Raw genomic sequence first — 8,285 nt, 5'->3', positions numbered from 1 at the left:
CCTGCGCAGTGCTTCAGAGTTACTGGGGCCTCTCCTGCTTTCACTTTGGTTTACCCTATTCTTGGGATGAGCTCCTAAGTCGCACTGTGATCTGAGTCCCTGAAGGTTCACAGATTTAGTATTCGGAAATTTTGTGTCTTTTGTAACTCCTTTTCTTGACCATGTGAAACTAGTAGACTGAAAAGACTTGACCAATAATAATTGGAGCAGTATAGCGTCCTAGGCAGGAGCTCTTAATCGATGAACAGCTCTCAGGCTGCTCCAGGATCCAGGGCTCCTTTCTGCTCCTCGTAGATTTGAAGCCCCTCTCTGCCATCTGGCTCTGCTGCCATCTCAACCCCGCCCCATGCAGTACTTGAGGGCGCGGGTCGGATGATGACGATTTTGGTGAGATAACAGAACATTCCATCTCCTTCTGGGTTTTTTAGGGAGGCCCATTATAATGCACGTCATGGTTTGGTTGAACTTTTCAATTAAACCATTTGTCTAACACCACATTCATCATACATGGTTTTTAGGTATGCAGATATGATATTAAACCTGATTTGAAATTAGTACCTCTATCCGAGATCCCTATGTTAGGAAACCCAACCCAGGCACCTGTTTTAGTAATATTTGGGACATTTTGAGCTGTTAAGGTTTAAGGGGAGAAGGTAACTTTTTCTACCTGAGGTCATGGGGCTCTGCGTTGGGTAAAATCCCAGCCTGCTCCCCCCCTTTATGGAAGTTAAAAATGATATAAATGCTTTTTTCATACAAAACTATATAGGTGCAAATGCAGTGCCCTGATTACTATATAGGTGGAATTGCACTGTCCTGAGTTTCTCCTAAAAGAATTCTCACCACTATTGAAGTATCTGAACCAAAAAAAATAATCAGTACTAGAGCATTGCGAGTGCTCCAAAGTGCTCATTAACGCAAAAATGAGATCAAATATGGACAAAAATGGGGAAAAAACAGGTTACAGTGGCCCAATAGCTTGCTACATAAACTAAGCCTTTTTTACCAATACAATTTACATTTTTAATTTTCAAATTCAGTGGGACAAAGTCATTTTTTCTACCCAAGGTCATGGAACGAACTCCGCATTGGGTAAAATTTCAGCCCCCCCCACCCCCAATTACAGTGACCTAGTACTTTATAGGTGCAATTTCACTGTCCTGAGTTTGTCCAAAATTAATTTTCACCTCTTTTGAAGTATCTCTGAGCCCCAGAAATCTTCCAAGTACCAGGGCATCACAGGCATTTCAAAGTGCTCATAAACACACTAAAAAATTAAATATGAAAAAAGTTGCCAGGCGCCGGCTGAGGTAGAAACGCTGGCCTTGCGCCCCGGGAGGGGCATGGAGAGAGGTGACAACCACAGCTGGGGTGATCCACAACAATCACGTTCAGAGTTGTCACCACCCTGGAGGGTGGCGCCTCATCCAGCAGCAATACATGCTCAACCCTGCTTCACACCCCTGCCTGACTGACCAAGCCCTTAGAGCCAATCCTTAAACCAAAGTTACAGATCTGACTTGGAGACCTGCTGAGGATATAGGTATGGCCAGGTGGGAGATTTACACCATCTCCCCAGGATTTTCAAGGACCAGCGAGAGCTAACCAGACATCGCCGGAACCGTGACGCTTTCCAAGTCTTGGGCCCCTCTCTCGGGTGTACCCATTTCAGGGCACCCTGCCCGCAAAGAAAAGAGAACTCTCCCTGGGGCTCTAGCCGGCTTCTCCAGGATTGTTTGCGTTACCACACTGGACGCTTCCTGTATCTGCCACTACGGATTCAGGGATCTGAACTCGACTCCCTTTCGATCGACCGAGGGCAATGGAGGCTAGCACCCTTCCCTTCCAAACTGGGCTCGTCCATCTCTTAGGGCCCACTGACCTCATGTTCAACTGCTGTTCTTATGGAACCCTTCTCCACTTCAGCCTTCAAAGTTCTCGTTTGAATATTTGCTACTACCATCAAGCTCTGCCACTGCGGTGGCTCCACCTGGGCTCACGCCCTGGGCTTCCGTGCGTACTGCAGCGGCCCTTCTTCTTGTCACAGCTTAGCCCCCGCCGTTCTCAGTGTTGCTGGACGTGTAGGAGGCTAGCTTTATATATTATGTTATTCAAGTGATGGTGCACACTTATTCAAGTGGTGCACATTGCACTAATCCGGGCTAACCTTATGGTGGTTTTTAGTGGTCTTCGATAACCATAGAAACCTCTCAAAGTGGTAGTTGTGGAGAGCAGCTTTCAGGCTTATCTTGAAGGAATGTAAAGCAGCTTGTTTTACCAGTTTAATCTGTAGTGTAGATTAGATGAAAAGAAACCACAGTGTTTAGCAAAAATAAGTCTATTTATTACAACACAATATCACTATCACATTGGTGAATGGTGATCTCCTACCCGGAGATATCAACACAATACCAAAAAATACTTAAAAAGCAATCAGGTAAGTAGCACAAAACACAGTGGTCTCTATGGGGAGATCAACCCATATACTAAGAAAGTGGAATGCAAACTGTAAAGGAGAACGGGACTTGGACCAGAAGTCCCAGAGGAGCCAGGTACACAAGGAACCACACAAGTAAGAACCGAGGAACCCCACAGAGTCGTGTGCAGAGTGGAAACACAGCAGCATGCCCAATGGAAGTCAACTGAGAAGTTGTGGTTCCAGTTTTAAAGAAGAAGCACCCTTCCCAGAGGACCTGAAGAAACCCAGTTGGAGACAGAAGGTTGGAGAGTCACTCCACCCATGGATACCCCAGGAACCAGGATACTTACACCAGGGAAGCCGGGTGCATAGGTGTGAATTGACCTCGGACCTGCCATAGACAACAATAGACTTTGAAGAAGATGCCTCTGGAGTAGACTGTGTAGGAGTCCGTTGGAATCCAAGGATGGATTCTGGAAGTGAAGAACCTTCAAGCAGAGGGGACAGAGTCTATGCCACTCGGAGGTGGCCAGGAGCCATGACGACACAATGCCTACCGATGTCAGGCAGTTCTGAAGAGTCAACGGTGACTTTGTCGCTGCAGCTGTGAGGACCAGGCAATGCTGAGGAAGACCAGAAGCCGTGCTTGAGCTGTCCCACGTCGGATGTAGGCAACTAGGTGGTCGGTGTCCGACGGGAGCACTAACAAGCCTTGGTAGCTGCAACTGGTGTGGAAGACGAAAAAGGAGCAACGTTGGGACCAGCAGGATCCAAAGGACTCACCAACAGCAGGGGAGTTAGAGCAGGCCCTGAGGTATCAGGGGAGCCCACTGAAGCAGTAGAATACCCTCAGGAGAACCCACAGTTCGAAGGCACAGGAGTCACAAGTGATCCTCGAGCAGCTCACCAAAGATGAAGGCCCACGGTGCAGAGGGTGCGGTGAGGGTGCTGATCTTGGAGGGAGAGATGCTGGAGTCTGTAGCTTTTTGTAGCCTGAAGATCTCTGGAGTGCAGAGCCAACAAGCCTTGGCAATAGCAAGTTGGTGCGGTGCACAGGGGCTTGGTCCCAGCTGTTCCGATGAGGGAAAGTGACCTCAAAATTGTAGAGAGGACATGTCAGGTCTTGAAGGAGTTGCAGAACCACCACCTGTGTTGCTGAGCCTCAAGAAGTATGTAGGATGACAGGAGCAGCAGTCACCTTCGTTGTGGTGCCTATTGTTCTACCTTTCCCCTCTCGAGCTCAGGTCAGTAGCTGGAGGGCAGAATCATGTCTGTGGTCAACAGCAGCTCTAGCTTGCTTGCAGATCCTGAAAGGCTGTTACCGGGAGTCCAGGCGAGTCCTCTAAGGACCTCCCCAATACATGGGATCATACTTCCAACACTGGAATCAGTGTCCTCCTCATGCATGGGCACCCTCACACTTATAACCAAGCTCCCTGCTTTCTGAACTGATGAAGCCTGCCAAAGGAGTGACTTATAGTTTTTAAGTGTAGTGACCTCCGCTATAAGGAAACTTATATCTGTCATGAGAGGTGCAAGCCCCAACTCACACAGGCTGCAAAGGCAGGCCTGTAGTCACAATTGAGGTGGCCTCCTATGGGTGGCACACTACATACTGCAGCTCCTGGGAGACCCCTGGGGTACATATGCCAGGGGTACCTTAGTACCATATACTAGGGACTTACAAGGGTACACCAATAGGCAATTGTGGGGGTACCATAGTACTTACCATGTCAATTTAGTTGAGAAAGCACAGTTGCTGGGGTCCTGATTAGCAGGATCCCAGCAGACTGGGTCAAAAACACACTGACACCAAGCAAAATGTGGGGGTAACCATGAAAGCAGATCCTAATTTCCTACAGCCGGGTTTGCACCTGACACTCCAGCGCCATCCACTTTCAGGGTTAGTTGATTCGGGAGGTGAGCTGTTACATACTCCTTAGCGGATTCTGACTTCCAAGGCCACCATTCTGCTGTCTATATCAATGAATACCTTTTCTGGGGTCTGATGAGCGTCGGCATCAGGCGCCTTAACCCAGCCTTCGATTCATCCCGCAGCGCCAGTTCTGCTTACCAAAAGTGGCCCACTAGGCAGCCGCAATTCATGCCCAGCTCCACGCCAGTGAGCCGGGCTTCTTATCCATTTAAAGTTTGAGAATAGGTTGAGATTGTTTCAGCCCCAAGACCTCTAATCTTTCGCTTTACCAGATGAACCTGGGGGTTCCGAGAGCCAGCTGTCCTGAGGGAAACTTCAGAGGGAACCAGCTGCTAGATGGTTTGATTAGTCTTTTCCCCCTTTACCCAGGTCGGACGACCGATTTGCACGTCAGGACCACTACCAGAGTTTCCTCTGGCTATGCCCTGCCCAGGCATAGTTCACCATCTTTTGGGTCCTATCACACACGGTCATGCTTCACATCCCCGACGGAGCGGGCGAAACAGGCCGGTGGTAAACCTGCCGCTGGCTTTGTAGCGGGATCCCACTTCAGCCGGCTAGCGCCAGCCCTCGCCTTCATTGCGCCACTAGGTTTTGCTCGACCCGCCGAGTCGCATACGTGTTAGACTCTTTGATCTGTGTTTCAAGACTGGTCAGGTGGGTAACAGCCTTTCCGCAGCCCCCTGTGGTGGGCCTTGCTGCCATGTGGCACAACGTGGTCAGGCGCACTAAGCACAGTCTGCAACAGTGGCGCCGGGAGCAGGGGGCCTGTCCCAGCGCACGCCTAGAGGGGCTGGAAGTGGTTGCCAGGGAAGGGCGCGGAGGTGGTCGAATCTCCCTCTGCGTCGTGGACACAGAGAAGCTGCTGCCATGGGGTCTGTAACACTCTCCTCAAGAGCAGAGAGCCACTTTCCAGTCCAAACCCTTCCAAGCTGACCCAGAGCCGGTCGCAGTGCACCGTCGTGGAGGAAATGCCCATTGCGGGGGCCAGGTGCGCCCAGGCGGTGGTCCTGCGGAGGAAATCCGCCCTCCTGGTCGACCAACCTTCCCGCTGTGTTGAATCTTATGGGTGGACTGCATGGATCTCACCCATTTACCTCTCAACTGTTTCATGCCCTCTTGAACTCTCTCTTCAAAGTTCTTTTAAACTTTCCATTACTGTGCTTGTTGGCTATCAGTGCCTGCATTTAGCCTTAGATGAAGTTTGCCACCCGCTTTGGGCTGCATTCCCAAGCTACCTGACTCCAAGAAGACCTAGTCGGCAGCAGTGCGGGCTGGCAGTGGGACCCTGTAAGGCTACACAGGCAGGTATTGGGAGGGCCTCTAAGGAGCCCCCCAGTACATGGTATCATGCAACTAACACTGGAATCAGTGTAATTGCATGATTCCAATATCTTTGATACCAAAGATGACCAGGTTCCGGGTAGCCATTATGTAGTTAGACATTTTGACTTGCCAGTGTCTACTACATACCTTATAATAGCTGTCCCACATTTACAAAGCCCATAAAATGGAGTCCATGGTTTGTTGGGGTATCTCTGCTCGTGCAGGGGTACCCACACACTTAGAACAGGGCACCCTGCCCTTTGACTGAAGGGCCTACCTTAGGGGTGACTTATAGGTTTTAAGTGCAGTGACCAGGATATATGGGAAAACTGTCACGCAGACTGCAATGGCAGCTCTCCTGGCACAGTTTGCATGAGCTCCTATGGGCGGCACAATACATGCAACAACCCATAGGTGACCCTTGGTATAACAATCCCCTGGGTACCTCTGTACCATATACTAGGGACTAGTAATGGTACACCAATTTTGGGGTGTACAAAGTACTTACCAGTAAGTTTAGAGGAGAGAGCACAGTCACTGGCGTCCTGGTTAGCAGGATTTCAGTGAACTACAGTCAAAGCACACTGACACCAGGCAAAAACTGGGGGTATCTATGCCAGAAAGATCTTACTTTCCTACAAGGTTTCCGTAGGTGAACCTATGGAAGGATCATTAACGGTATACAAGCCCGAGTGACTAAAGGCAAGAGCCTGAAACCCTTGGACGCCTTCCAGACAGAACACACCGTAGGCCCTTCCCTCGCATGCCCTGGCTGGCAGAGCGGTCCGTGGCTGCTGGGGGGCTTGTCGGAAGACCGAGCGCGGGGCGGGCTCCTCCATCCTGGAGGACCTGATTGACGGATGCATGGGGCCACGGGGGCAGCCTCAGCTATAGCCCTTTTGGGACGGAGCACAATGGAAAGCCCTCCCAAGATGAAACCCACATTCACCCAGTGGGGGAAACCAAATGGCAGTGTCTCCCCAGGCTGGGACCATCCCCGAAGGCCCTATCGCCCCGGGTCCTCCCACGCCTGATCCTGGCTCGACTGGGTCTCCGGCGACTGAGGAGTGGCCCTTCTCGGACAACAGGGCAGCCTGGAAGAGAAGGAACTGGGGCTGCGAGGGGACCCTGGATCCTTTCAGCTGGGGCATGTGGGTTGAGGGGACCACCTAGCTCTTCCCTTCTGGTGCCTCCGACCAGGGCAGGGGATAGACTGCCCAAAGTGGGGACTCTTGTTGCTGCAGGGGTCGAGCCTGGTGGCAGATTGCCGACGTGCAGCTGGACCGATCCTCCACCATTGCCAGGTACCTGGTTCGTCCCGGTCGACGCCAGGCTGGGGAAATGTGCCGTACCGAAGATAGACTTCCTGGCGTTCCACAGGGGGCCCAAGACCTTTTGACGGTATTATACCGCTAGACAGTGTTCTGCCCCCCTGCTGATGAGCTTCACTGTGGCAGGGGAAGCGAAAGGAGGGGTGTGACCACCTCTCCTTTAGAATTAGGTACGGTGGGGGAGCTTAAGAGAGCCACCAGACTGAATGAAGTATGTGCCCTCCATGCATAAACCAGTTTTGCCCAGTTCAGGAGCCATTGTCTCCTGCTATAGCGTAAAAGTACACAAAGGACAGGGAAGTGACCACGCCCCTGTCCAACTCCCCCCATAGGGGTGCCCCAGAGCTCCTCTAGGTGGCCACTTGATTCTGCTATGTTGAATCTTGGGCCCTGGGAGCTTCTGACTGGCTAGGACATCTGAGTAGCGTCCCTGACATCCTGTGATAGATGGGTCACCAGAGAGGGACTTCCCCTTTCTAGGGTTACTTAAGGGCTCCCCTGAGGGTGGCTCCTTAGATTCGTCCCGAAAATAACTTTTGGAATTCACTGCCTGTCGTCTGAAGATTGTTCAAAGACTTTTCTACTGGTCTGCTGCATCTTTGTCCCAGTGCTTTTCCAATGATCTGCTACTTCGTGGCCATGTATCCTCCAAGTCACCAAGGACTCGGTCTGCATCCCAGGCTGAAGGAATCTCCTTTGAAGTGAAGGAGTCACTTCCCTGCATCCTCAGGCACCTCACCGTCAATGACCAGTTTGCTGATCCTGTTGTCCCACGGATATCGCCTGGCTCTGCAGCACAGGTGTTGGTTTGTTGGTCCTCTAGAGGCCTTACCAGTCTTCCTTCCAAGTTTAGAGACTGTAATCCCTCTCCAGCCAACGTAGACCATCTCATTGGTTTGGGATTTTTCTTGTGTGGTGTTTTCTCTTTATTACTGTTTGAGTGTTGCATAAATACTTTACACATTGCCTCTTAGGTACGCCTGACTATTTTTGTGCCAGGCTACCATTTAGTTACTTTTGTGGTTCATTCTAACAAGGATTGTGGTTGATGCTTCAGAAGGGTTTACACCCCACTCAGGCAATAACCCAGTTTCTTACAGGGCACAACAGGATCTGAACAATCCTGATAATCTACCTCCTTCTTCTTGGCTTGGTAGCTTACTTGATCCTTGTCCATATCCTTCGAGGGCAAGCATCCAATGACTCTATCACTATTATTCACTTTCATTTACACAAGTGTGTAGGTCTTCCAGTGACTGGATATGCAACTTGG

General features: G+C 50.6%; 1 pseudogene; it reads right to left on the bottom strand.

Moving 5' to 3' along the window:
• Positions 1–1,492: 1,492 nt before the first annotated feature.
• LOC146858404 (28S ribosomal RNA) lies at positions 1,493–5,842 on the bottom strand (annotated as a pseudogene).
• Positions 5,843–8,285: the final 2,443 nt, after the last annotated feature.

The sequence above is a fragment of the Triturus cristatus genome, chromosome 3_2 (assembly GCF_964204655.1).
Source record: "Triturus cristatus chromosome 3_2, aTriCri1.1, whole genome shotgun sequence".
Classification (NCBI taxonomy): Eukaryota; Metazoa; Chordata; class Amphibia; order Caudata; family Salamandridae; genus Triturus; species Triturus cristatus.
The sequence above is the reverse complement of the archived record's forward strand: the minus strand, read 5'-3'. Positions and strand labels throughout refer to the sequence as shown.